This window comes from Diceros bicornis, chromosome 10 (assembly GCF_020826845.1).
Source record: "Diceros bicornis minor isolate mBicDic1 chromosome 10, mDicBic1.mat.cur, whole genome shotgun sequence".
In the NCBI taxonomy this organism is placed as follows: domain Eukaryota; kingdom Metazoa; phylum Chordata; class Mammalia; order Perissodactyla; family Rhinocerotidae; genus Diceros; species Diceros bicornis.
In genome coordinates, this window is record NC_080749.1 from 76,723,695 (window position 1) to 76,737,433 (window position 13,739).

The 13,739-nt window shown below is 36.5% G+C and overlaps 1 non-coding gene across 1 annotated transcript; it reads left to right on the forward strand.

Moving 5' to 3' along the window:
* The first annotated feature begins 1,391 nt into the window (after window positions 1-1,391).
* On the forward strand, window positions 1,392-1,496 carry LOC131411080 (U6 spliceosomal RNA). The gene has a single exon (XR_009221477.1). It is a non-coding gene; the product is annotated as a U6 spliceosomal RNA (small nuclear RNA).
* Window positions 1,497-13,739: the final 12,243 nt, after the last annotated feature.

Genomic DNA, 13,739 nt, shown 5'->3' on the forward strand with positions numbered 1-13,739 from the left:
ACTGCGATACAGAAAAAGAAGAGTTTTAAACTAACATCTAAAAAGGGATCAGAATTAAACATGAAAAGTGGATAGAGGATCCCAAGAATAGAGTGAAGCCTATACAAAGGCCCTAAGGGTTGAAATTGTTGGCAAGAAAAGCCCCAAGGAGAGGGAAGAGGGAAGTGGCCAGAGAATTGCAAGGCCGGGATAAAGCGGGACCAGATGATCATGACCGGATATTAAGCTTATCCTGACAGCATTAGGAAGCCACTGATGCGGCGAAAGGCTAGCCCTGACTACCCAGGGAGAAAAGATCGTGTGGCACAAAGACGGTGCAGTGGGCCAGGCGAGAGAGCGCGGGAGCCTTGGACTGAGGTGACACCATTTCAGAGGGACAGACACGGATGTATTCACAATCTGTTTGGGAATCTGTGTTGGAAACAGAACTTGGTCATAAATCGGCTGCGGGTAGAGGTGGGCTGCGGGTGTGAAAGCTGCCAAGTTGACCCCTAGTTGACTTACCTGGAAGGAGCAGAGTTGTCGTTTACAAGGTGCGAGCACTGGAGGGGCGGGTTTACTATCCGCCGCGTGGGCCGTGTTAACTTTGAGAAGCCAGGAAAACATGCATGTGAAGACGTCAAAAACGGACGTAAATTAATCTGGCGCTCAAAGGGGAGGTCTGGGCTAAAAAAATCTAAATTTATCTTTTTAATCTTACCTTTCACTTCCAATTAATGCATGACCGTTGGGGAAAAAAAGTATTAAAAAGTACCACAGAGTTCCTTTTCTGTATGAACATACACACACACAAATATATAATTATTATTTATAAGAAATTGGATTATATTGTTTTTAATCTGATGTTTAACTTAATGTATTTTAAGTATATTTTCTTCAGAGAAGAAACTCCTTCTATATTTATATGTAACTTGACTGAGCACATAATGTTGCTTCCTGTAGCTATACTGAAAATTATTAAGCTAATTCTTATTTTTATAAACGTACATGGTTTCTAATATTTTGCTACAATGAGCACTGCTACAGTGAACACTCTTGTATGTCTTTGTTTTAGTGACATTTATAGTGCATAAGAAATACTACACAACATGTGTGCTTAATGTATAGAGACAGGATTAAATTAATACACAACAGTAGCCAAGAAGTGGAAAATAATGTAGTCATTTTTTTTGCAAACAACGATACAGAAAGTTTTGGCTTTTGTTTGCAATCTTAAATGTTTTGAAGCTGCAAGTAGGAATACAGATATCAATTTCAACATTAGGAATGAAAACTTCTCAGTTTATAGGAGGATGAGGCTTCTAAGAAATTAAAAAAAAAAAAAAATCCATGACATTAGACTTCCTACCTTTCTTCCCTTTTAGTCCACCCTTCAGTAATGTCAGGGGGGTGGTTGATTCGGCAACCCATATACTAAAATTGGAACCATATGGAAAGGATGAGCATGGCCCCTGGGCAAGAATGATGTGCAAGTTCGTGAAGCGTTCCATATTTTTAAGTTAAGAGAGTAGATCCTAAGAGTTCTCATCACAAGGAGAAGTTTTTTGTTGTTTCTTTATTTGTAACTATATGAGATGATTCATATTAACTAAACCTACTGTGCTAATCATTTCACAATATATGTAAATCAAACCATTATGCTGTATACCTTAAACTTATACAGTGATGTATGTCAATTATTTCTCAATAAAACTGGAAAAACAAGCAAAAAAAGAATGTCAGGGTACCTACATATTGCCAATGAGGTCTGAGCACCTTTTGGTTCTGGAGACATAGCTCGCTTGTGTTTCCATCCACACACCTCTGTCTATCCCTGATCTCAGTTTATTTGGTCATATCACCATTTGCAATATATGTAATATATGATTGTTTCCTAAAATCAAGAGCAAAAGAGAATCATGGTTCCAAGGTCAATTTCTGAAAGCAGCATCCAGGCCTGTACCCAAGAAATACAGAAGCATCTGATGAAAACCATTCCTTCAGAGGAGGATGCACTTCCTCTTTAATGCTTTTCTCCAAAATACTTCAATAACAACAACAACAACAAAAAGACACGTGGGCAATCTGTTTCCTTTGAGAGTCCACTCACTGCTGAGCTTGGAGGCATGCTGGCTGCTCTTAGTAACGGATACCACCTAGTCACTTTTAATTCCCTTTACTGCCCCCAGTCCCACCTGCAACCTGGAAATTAAAGAAAGAGGTGTCTCAAAAACATGAAATCCTCTTTTGCTTGGTGGGAGATCTTTATTCCTGAGTAATTTCTCCAAATAATACCCTTGAGTCTCTGACAATGTAAAAATTGCCTGTAGAGTCAAGGCAGATGAGGGCTAAATCCATTCATTATTTCCCTCTAGACTCTCATTCACCTCTAGCTGTAGGATGCATCACAAACACAGGATTGATGAAAAGTGTATAAACGTAGTATCCAGATACTCAGGTTGTCACAGGGAGCGTTTTTGTTCCTGATTTTAATGTAAGCAAAGCTGAGCAGTGGAAATGTTCAGGTAAAAATAGAGATTTTTCTTTCTGAAAGATTTCTCATTCTGAATGATTTTATTTTTTTTCCTTTGAATTCCATGGCAAATTCTGAAATCTGTTCATATTTGACCTAGTCATGGATCCTTGCCTATATCTTCATTACCCAGCAAAGAGTAAGCATAACTGATAAGCAATCCGTGGCCCTAATCTTTGCTTTGTTATGGATTGTCTTGGAATCTCTCAGGATAGTCTAAGTTGTATTTTGGTAACAAAGCACCCCAAACTCTCAGCAGCCGAATACAACTCAATAGTGGTCAACCATCATCTCAATGTGGTAGGTGGATAGATCAGCCATCATCTCAAATGTTGCCAGTCAACATGCCCAAGGGAAAGGGAGTGCTGAACGGTCTCACAGGGACAGTTCAATGCTCTGGCCCAGAAGTGGCATGTTCCAGTCACTTCTATTCGCAGCTCATTGCCTAGAGCTAAACATATGGTCCCACCAAAAAGAGACCAGGAAGTACAATCCGAAAATGTTCTGAAGGCAAAGAGCCAGAAATAGTTGAGGAACAGCAATCAGGACCATCCTGTCCTCTAAAAGAACTATTGTTTTCTTTCAAAAATATTGTAGGGAAAATTGAGAAAAGCTACCTTACAGCAAAGTCTAGAAAAACATGCATTTCTCAATGTTGATGGTCTGCTTATAAAAAGTAATGTTCCACCAGCTGCATGCACCATTTCTTTGTAAATAACAACAACATGAAAGCTATTACTCTCTTATCTCCAAATGTACATACTTTGAGACTTCTGTCATTTATACCTCATCTTTTTTCAAAAAGGTTTTGAGCTAGCTTACAAAGATACATAAAGAAAAACAGAATAAGGAACAGGAAGTCAGGAGAACGGCAAAAGAAGAAGAAGCTAAAAGACAAAGCTAGAAATGAAATTAGAATCCAATAAGTGTGACAGGGGTTCTGGTATGCTTTTCTAGAAATCAGTGACAAATTTGGCTTTGAACATTCCAGGAACCATGCAAAAACAGAAATATGGTATGATACACAATATCTACAAGATAAAAGCAAAATATGTCATGAGAAGAAGCACATGGGTCCTCATGAAGAGGTAATGTACAACATAATACAGAAAGTAACACAAAGCACGTCTACAAGAAGAGTAACACTATAAGGCTGCGGCATATCTTTCACTATAGTCTCACAGGCACACGTCATAAGTATTTTTATTATTATTTTCAGGTTTACTGAAAATTATTATAACGATTTTGTTGTGTTTGTCAATATCCCACATTTTTAAGGTCATCCAGGATATTGAATGAAATGCGAAGAAATAAGGTTTCCCTCCCAAATGTAGCATTCGTATAAACCACAGCTCACAAACGGGCGTAAAGACTGCTGAATGTGGCCTTCAATAGTTTGTTTACTTCACACGATACTGTTTTTGAACATGAATTTGAATGTTTTTAGGTCTAGAATTCACTTTGCAGTTTGGCCATAATTTCCCACCATTTCCTACCCTGATCCTGTTCATGGCCTCCATGTCGTCCCTGGGGGAACTTCAGTTTGAGACCCTTGGTACAAACTACTGTGACTCAGTAAAATAAAATGTTTCATAAATTCAGTGACTGTTCCCTCTGTACCAGTTGCTTTGAGGAAATATAAAACAAACAGTAACTATGCTGATGTTTCTCAAACAGCTAAGTCTGTCGGGAAAGATAATAGCAAAACATTTAAGAACATATAGTACCAAAGTAACAGTGACTATTCTATATATTTTACAGCTCTTTATATTTTAGCAAGCTATTTCACATTCATCACTGCAGTGAGTTCTTTCAGGAGTCCCATGAAACAATCAAAATAAGGATTAGAGTTCCCATTTTTCAGATAAAAACACTGAGATCCAAAAAGGTAAGTTGCCTTCCCTCAAGTCACGACGCTAATTACAGACACAGCATAGGCTCCATGGGAGAACTCTGTCTTTCACAGTTTTATATCCTTCACAGCACCACATACAGTAGGCATTTCATAACATTCTCCAAATTAACAAGCAAAAGAGCTCTTTCCATAAACGTGGACAGTAGAAGAAAGCTTGTAGATAAGAAAGATCAGAATTCACAAGTCACTCTATCTCATATCCAAAATTTGTGGACTGTATATATATAGAAAAAACAGATGCTGTTTATGACCACAAGATACTTGTAATATGTAGGAAAGATGAAAAATACAAACATTTATATGTGAATATAATAATCCCAAATACTCATGAAAAGGATCAGTGATAATTTACTTATTAAAAAAAAAAAACAATGGATTTACTCATAGGAAAGTATTCTAGAGTTTGTGGACTTTAAAAATAATCAAAGCTATAATACTTACAGTATTTATTGCAATATTATCTGTAATAGCAAAATATTGGAAACTACTTTAAAGCCCATTGAGAGAAACTAGTAGAACAAACTATGGTACATCATCACCGTGGAATATTATGCAGCTCCATAAACGAATAATAAAGAGGACCATACTGATATTGGTGATTTTTAGGCTATATTGCAATATGCAAACCATCAAGGCATATAAATATATATATATATACACACACATAGATATATATTATACATATATATAAAATGTGTGTGTGTATATATAACATATGCATGTATACACACCATATATGTATATACATATGGGTAGGAATAGATAAAAAGATGTGCATACACACATATTTAATTACATTTCCAAAAAAAAGAATGAAGAAAAGAAACACTGACAGCATAAACCAACAACTAACAAAAATGGTAACCTCTGGAGTGCAAGGTGTGACAGGGCTTTTTATAAAAAATGAGACTTTTAAGAACATACTTTGTTACAGAGTTTTGACTTTGGAATCTTACAATGATTTATATGCCAAAAAAATCAATTAAAAAGCAATCTTCAAAAATTAAAAACAATTTGAAATGAATGAACCTGGTTGTATACCAGATTTGTGACATAAACACGAAGAGAAAAGGATTCATTTCAAGTGATCTTAGCACAAAGTACAAGACTGTGACCATATATCCTTTGTAGTTTATATTCTAAGAGCAAATAGAGCAGCACAATATGCAGTCGTCACAGTCACAGAAAATCCAGCTTGTTTTAGGAAAGTGATTTGGTCTTGGCAACAGTGAAACAGGTGGAGAAGAAGTAGCTGAGCTTAGCCAGTAAGGATATTTAGTGGTATTACGTTTCCCAAAGTAAAAGCTTGAGATAATGAAAACTGCATGAACAAGTAAATGCAGGCATTTCTCTCTACAAGGCTGTGTGAGGAGCACTGCATGCATACACCAACCAGGTAACTAGTACTCATTTCTTTGATCCATTTGGAATACCACTTATAAAGAGACTCTTTTATAAATAGATTAAGGAGGTTAAAGAAACTGGACTTAAGGCACAATTTTCATAAGCCTAGGAGTGACTGGAATATTATCTGCTAGATATTATTAACCCATTCATCTCTACTGAACAGTAGGAAATGGATTACAATGGAAGCAGAAAGAAAATTAGATCAGACTAAAGAACATCTTTGAAAAACAAGGATTAAACACTGAAATAGGGAGATTATGGAACACCTTTCCAAAACAATAGACTCTCTATTCATTTACCTGGACCTGAAGCCACAGCGAAACCCATCAAGATATTCTGGAACATAAAATTTCTTAAAATAAAATGTCCTCAGTGCGGTGAGGGGATATGTTAGCATTTACAAAATACAGACTAATGTTGAGTTTTGAGTCAAAAGTACTTTGTGATTCTCAAGTTACTTTACTTAAATTTCATGATATTTCTTTGATAAAAAAACAAACCTGACCTTATAGTTAACAATATGTATCACTTGCTTGTGAAGAGAATTAAATGTGCTATTGTAAAATTAGAGACTTTAAAGAATGTGAAAATACGTTTGGTTCTTTTAATAATAATTCAAAATGAACACTATCGAATACTTAAACCTGAATATATTTTGATTGGAAGTTTAACATTTAAATGAATACATTATTGCACATGTTTGTTTTAAGGGGGCAAGAGAAGAATACATGGCCAATGGATATTCTATGGGAGAATGAGATAGTCTAGTACATCTTTTTTCTTGTCTACTCTAGTGGTTTTTGTATGTGTATCAAATAGTACAAAACCAGGGAAACAAGGAGAATCCAGAAAATTCAGCTTTTTAAGGAAAAGTACTGTAGATGAGATTCAAAGCAAGTCCTTCATTTGCTAGGATAACCAGGAATACGTGGTCACCATATTCATGTAAGAGGTAAGGCAAAGGAAAAAGTGTCATGTCAAGAAACTGAATGAGTCCTAGAGAAGAAATATTGTCCAGAGTTGAATTTTTATTTTTAGTGTGGCCTCATTACTGTAGACATGCTATTAAACAATGAACAGCAATAGAAATTTTCACACATACTTATTTAATTTACATTGAATTGCCCAGTCTACCTTTATCCTTTACTCCCTCTAAAGAGAGACATTCTCTTTTCATCTTTTCCTTTATGTTTGAACAGCCTTTAAAAAAATAAATACTTAGCTTTTTTTTTTTTTAGAAATCACAAGATTGCTAACAGGCAAACATCAGGAAGTCGCATCTTCATTCAGATAAACCTCAAAGTGATAAAGGGTTTCCAGAGCTGCTGTCCAGCCTAAACACTCAAATCGAGGATCATATTTAAACAAGTGTGCTTATGCTATTTTCTGTACATTAAAATTTTCTTAGTCTTATAACAAGATCAAAGGTATCCTCGTCAGTACACTCTAATTTGTTGACTAAATTTTCTTTAGAAAATGTGAAGTTATATAAAGTTATGTTAAATCAAGACCTATTGGGTTTTGTTGGAATTTTAGATACACGCCTAACCTAAATCCCAGTTAATATGACCTTCTTTAATAGTCCTTCATTGAATTAATCTCCTTAAATTTTTGCCTCTCTTACCTGCGTAATCTCTATGCAAGGATGCTACATGATACCAAATGGCTACAGATATGTTTTCCTCAATGAAATAGTCTTCCTGCCAGTGTATCTAAATGCCTGCTGTGAAATACTTATGAAACTAATCCTTTTTAATGCAATGTTCAAGTCACAAAGAGAGTTTAATAGCTACAACAGAGATAAGTCAAAAAAGGCATTATAAAATTTACTTGATAAAGTATCATAAAGTTACACAAGGAAAGAGACAAAATAAAATAAATTCCCCTAATGTGCCGCAAATATCAACCACCACACACTACCTACAAGCCATATGTTTTTTCCATCTGTTCTGTTATCATCAACTAAATTTATAGTATTTGGGCTATCAGAAGGATTGTCAAACACGAGCTGGGCATGATTTTAAAACCTAGGTGTTAGTGATAGTTGTTTTTTCTTTCCTCTCTATTTTTTTTAGAGAAGCTACCCACCTCTATGCCATCCCAGAATTGATGATATTTCTTGTGTTCAGATTAAGATTCTTCCAATATTTCTGAGGAATGTGAATTAGTCCTCAGGAAGCTTAGATCAGTCCTGGAGCCACTGATCACCTACTGCTTTCAATGTCTCAAATGATGGCTACTGGACAGAGAAGCTGGAATTTCTAAAGATAAATATATTCTTCCAAGTGCAGAAGTGCTAGATTTGTGGCCTTTGATTGGTGGATTACGGCGTGTGGTAGGCAGAATTCTAAGGTGACCCCTCAATGACCCAAACCCTTGTATAAGCCCCTCCTCTTGAATGGTAGAGAAACCTGCTGATTTCTTCTAGCCAATAGAATATGGCAAAGGTGATGGATAGTCACTCCTGTGATTACGTCATATTATATAAGCCTCCAGTTTAGGAAACTGCAGTGAAAGATTCGTCAGCTGGCTTTGAAGAATTAAGTCACCACATTGTGAGGAGGCCTGTGAGCAGGCTGTGGCAAGGAGCTGCAGGGGCCTCCAGGAGCTGAGAGCAGCCCCCAGTCAGCAAGACGTCAGGGACCTTAGTACTCAGAAGGAACTGAATTCTGCCAACACTGCATGAGTTTGGAAGAGAACCCCAAGCTTCTGAAAGGATCACAGTCTGGCTGATACCCTGATTGCAGCCTATGAGACCCTGAACAGAATACCTGGTTAAGCTGTGCCCAGACTCCTGACCCACAGAAACTAAGAAACAAAAAATGTGTATTATGAAATGTCTAAACTTGTGGTAATTTCTACATAGCAATAGAAAGTGAATACAACGCATGTGAAAGGATTGCAATAGCTTCTTAAAAGTGAGTGAGGGAAGCGAAGCAACGCATCTCCCATGTCCTTACTTTCCTAATGGAGGCAGGGGTGGGCCTTGAGGAATAAATCTTTAAATATAAACAGAAATCTTCAGATGTATTTCTTTCCAGGATTTGGTCTTTGATACCAAAAGAATATTGTGTATGGCTTTTGAATTTTTCAAAATATTAAGAGGCAAATAGCTTTATTATGAGATAGAGTGAAGACTCTTTCTTCTTTCAAGACATGTTTAAGTAATTTTCCTATGAAAGTAATTTCAAATCAATCAAAAATTTATTTTTAAAAGTTGTAAACATAAATATTAAAATGGACCCATAGATGTTGAGTGCAATGTCTGTGAAATAGTTTGTAACATATGTGTATCTCAAGAGCAGGACCATAGGTAGGTGACATACCATAAAACATATGGTATTTTGGCCAAGAATTCCAGGAAGCAAGGGCACATACTTTTCCGTGAACCTAGAACCTGAGATCACTATTTAATGACAGACCATCTATGAAGAGCCAGGAGTTTCAAGGCTAGTCCTAATGAGAACTCAATGAATAGGAAAAAGTGCAAAATTCTCAAATTATGATGAGGAGATCCAAAAATACTTATGCTCGGTGGTAGATTACATTATGGTTTAGCAAACATTCACTCCCTACACCCATTAGGCAAATTATTTTCCCCACCTCAGTGATACTAGGTTGAGCCATATGACCTGTTTTGGCCAGGGGAATATGGGTAGCAATGACAGTGTTCCAGCCCTTAAGAGACATGGATCCTCTCAGCTTCCTTTCAGGCTCTACCTTGAGAAAAACTTGCCCCAGGTATCAACTGGTCCTGGGTTCCCAAATTAGATACAGGGAGCAGAGCTATCCGAGCTGGCTCACTGACCCAAGCCCAAAGCAGAGCCACCCAGCTGACCCATGAGTACGAGAATAAATACTCACTGTTATATCTCAGTAATATCCTGTGGTTATTTGTTACACACATTATTATTGCTTAGGGTTCATAAAATACCATCTGATGCAAGTTGTTTTTAGTAATCCTATTAAGTTAAATATCCCAAATACCCCAAGATATCATGTACTATAAGATCAAAGACTAAAAAATCAGATACATCTTACACTGAGCTCTGAAGGAAAACAGAGGGTGACTATCAAATCACTCAAAGGAGTTCAGTTACTAACTCTCCTTTACTCGTTAATAACTGAAGTCAAGGAATTCACGATAATAATAAAAATATCATTTAACAATACATTCCTAAATTGTCATGTCAAGAACTTAAAATTCTTGTGGAAAATATTTTTTAAATAATCTCTAATCTCAATCATAGTATTTAAAGCATGAACAAAAAGAAATTTTACCCACTTTAAATTTCAAAGGAAAGCTACCACTTAAATGCACCACATGAAGAAGCTGTTGAAATTACAACATATGTACGAAACGAAACATATTTAAGGTAAAATGCTCGAGGGTAGATATATTTTTAATGTGGCCTGAATTCAGATTCATGCATAAACTCTTTTCTCAGAATACATACACACATAACATTCAAAGTACTCTTAATTGGGAAAAGGAGAAAAAACACTACTAATTCAAAGTACGCTACTAAACTAAGATGGCTTCATGTTCAGGTGCAAAAATGTGCCTTGAAATACTTTTAGGACCAATATCATCACACAACTGTATGCAGTTCAATGCATAAAAGACATTAATTACATCATAACAACATATCATACTGATAATAAATGGTCTTACGTTACAGACAAATGGCAACTTCAGGACCTGAATTAAATTATCCTTTAAGATTACTTGACAAGAAGTAGGATGTGTATACATGTATGTGATATGTACATACATCTCTTACGGGCCTGTGAACCATGCCTAAAATAATCCTAGGTAAGAAATGCATTTAACGGTTCCTTTTATTACACTGGACTAGGAGAAGAAGGTGAGATAGAGAAGTTAAAGATCTGATGAGTTGTAAGTAGAGGCAACACAAATTCCATGGAGTAAAAATGGTCTTCCCAACCTTTTAGTTTTTATCAACTGTTTTCAAAAATATAATTTTTAAATAAAATAAACATTTCTAAAGTGCTAAAATAATTATAAGCATTAAAAAATTCAAGAATTTTATTTTCTTGTTCTGTGCTAAATCGCAACTTAAGCAAGAACTACTTAGAGAACTATTTTTTAAGTATAAATGTTAGAGTCTATGAGTCTCTCCTATGGGTAACTTTAGGTAATTAGAGTGTTTCCCTGCACCTCTAAGCTGTTCTTACTAACATCTGGAAAGTGAAATATATTGAATATATTAAAGAGTTGGCCTCGGACCCAATGCTATGGTAGATTCCTTTTCCAGAGCGATGTCATATCCATAACTAGTTCTATTTCTTCATTTGTTTACAGTATATAATGTTCCATGATGTATTAATCTCCAGATTTTTTTCAAGTCATGGCTTCAGAACAAAGCTAAATAAATATGTACATACATATATATACACACACGTATATACAGTCATGCGTCGCTTAACAACCAGGATATATTCTAAAAAATGTGTCGTTAGGCAATTTCGTCATTGTGCTGACATCATAGAGTGTACTTACACACACCTAGATGGTATAGCCTACACACCCAGGCTATATGATACTAATCTTACGGGACCATGGTCACATATGCAGTCCCGTCATTCACCAAAACATCATTATGCAGCACATGACTGTATACATACACACACATACATAGAGGCAGTTTAGCAAATGCAATACTGTCAACATAAACTATGTATCCATAGTAAGCTTGTGTGCCCTACTCATTTCCTTAAAGTAATCAGTGATTTGTACATCTTCAACTATTCTTTAGTTTCTTAAACTGTTAAATTTCTTTCCTTATAATTCTCTCAGAATGGAACATTTCTTTGCCAAACTGCGGGAGCATGATAACCTAGCACACAGGAATGAATTCTCTCTGTTGTTTTAAACCTATAACCACATTTATTTTACATTGCATTTCTTCAATAGAACACTCCATTTTCTTTCTCCTCTGAACATGCTGGAGATGGTATATGTGTGCATATATATGTGTGTATAATTCTATTTTATATATATATATATGTACATATGCCTAGGGAGGGGGGGTGTGTGTGCATGTGTGTGCATCTTGAAAAGAATTCTTAAATCTCCCTTATTGGTACAAAACACTGATACGCATGGCTTGGTTAAATTACCCCTGCCAGGTTTATTATCTACTCTTTTTCCTTGCTGTTAGCATGTGTAATTGTATGGTTTTAAGAACTTGAATGACTCACCATAAAGCAAGCTGAAAAAATAAGGGACAGATGTGTTTCTATGTATTTTTTGAAGGTTGCTAGGATGGGAACCCTTTCAGCTTATTTCGGAATCTCATCTCAGAGGTAGCTTTTGCCTCCTTAGCTTACCTCTCCCTCCCCAATCCTCAACCACTCAACCACTAGAAGGAAGGAATGCTTACACAATAAATGCCACCCACCAACTTGAATGAGGTAGCAAACAATAGTACAATGGCCACCCATCAGCAAGAGAAATGATTATTGCAGTCTCCTCCAGTAAGGTTAAATGAAGAGGAACCTTCCTATGCACAAAAGATAAAGCAAAGCAATTCCCCCCTCCCCTTCAAGCTATGATTAATAGGAGACAGCCTAACAGATCATTTGTGGGAAGAGCTCATAAACAGGACTACGACTGTTGATCAGATTTCAAAACTTTGGTCTTGATCCTTTAACTGCATGGCAAAACCTACCTCATGGTTAACATAACCAGAAGCAGGCAGGAGCCAAAAGTTTTAATGAGAGGTCAAACTGACAGCAAGAGAGTTGAACTTTTACAATTTCAGGGTCAGACAACTTGTCAACAGAGTCAAATTTCCGCTTTAACAGCAGCCCAGTAAACTTAACATAAGTAGAAGACATAGCCTAGAAGTGGCTGCTGGCAAAACAGTGCTTTATCTTTAAATGAAAAACATCTTACTAATGAGCTGTTAACTGGTTTAAGCCATGCAATTGCACTTCCAGAGGGAAGTGGCTCTCAGTTTGAGTGTGCAAGGATTCCTTATCTACCCTTATCTATTTTGGAGCCTTTTGTAATTCTCTTCTCTTACTTTCATTATTAGCCAATTGAAAAGAATACTGTATCCTTCATGAGTTGCTATTAGATGTTAATTTAGAAGATGATGTTAAGCCAGATAAGGCTCATTTTGAACTGAGAACTGCATTCCTTCACCGGGGAGACAACAAAAGAAATTGTGGATCTGGCCTCTGTCTTCAATATTACATAAGATGTCCTTGGGTATATACAAGACACAAACCTGAAGAAAATTTAGTAGTGGGCCGTGTATCCTAAATGCAGTGCAAGCCACTCGAGGTGGAACGGAGGAACGCGGCAGCTGAAGGATACCTGCTGAAGGAGTGCTGAGACTTAGCTCTGAAAGGACTTGGTCTTGATTGGCAGACTGCATGTTGGCAGAGAGAAGGGGAGTGGAAGAATCACTCCGGCAAGGCACAGAGGTGTGAGCGAGCAAGGGAAAGTCACAAACAGTTTAATAATGGAGTCAGCCTGGAAAGATTGCTGGAACTGGCTTCCATTACTCACCAGTACAGGGTCCTACGGGAAGTTAGTCAACCTCTGGAAATACCCATTCCCTCATTTTACAAATGGGTATACTTATTTGGCTGTTTGTTTATTAAATGAGATCATGTAGACAAAAATGTGCCTCTTCAAATGTAAAAACCCGATACTGATATTATTGTTCATGTTGTTAACTATTTTTTATTATAAAAGTAGTAAATGTATCTAATGAAAAAGGAAAACAATGCAGAAATACATGAAGTACCCAGTAATAATTTCTTGTAATCTCATCCCACCTGGGTCCCAGGTTGGGGGTGATGGTGAACTGTTTACAATTTCATCTCTACTTGTTCTGTTTCTTTCCTATGCTTGTATAAGCGTATATA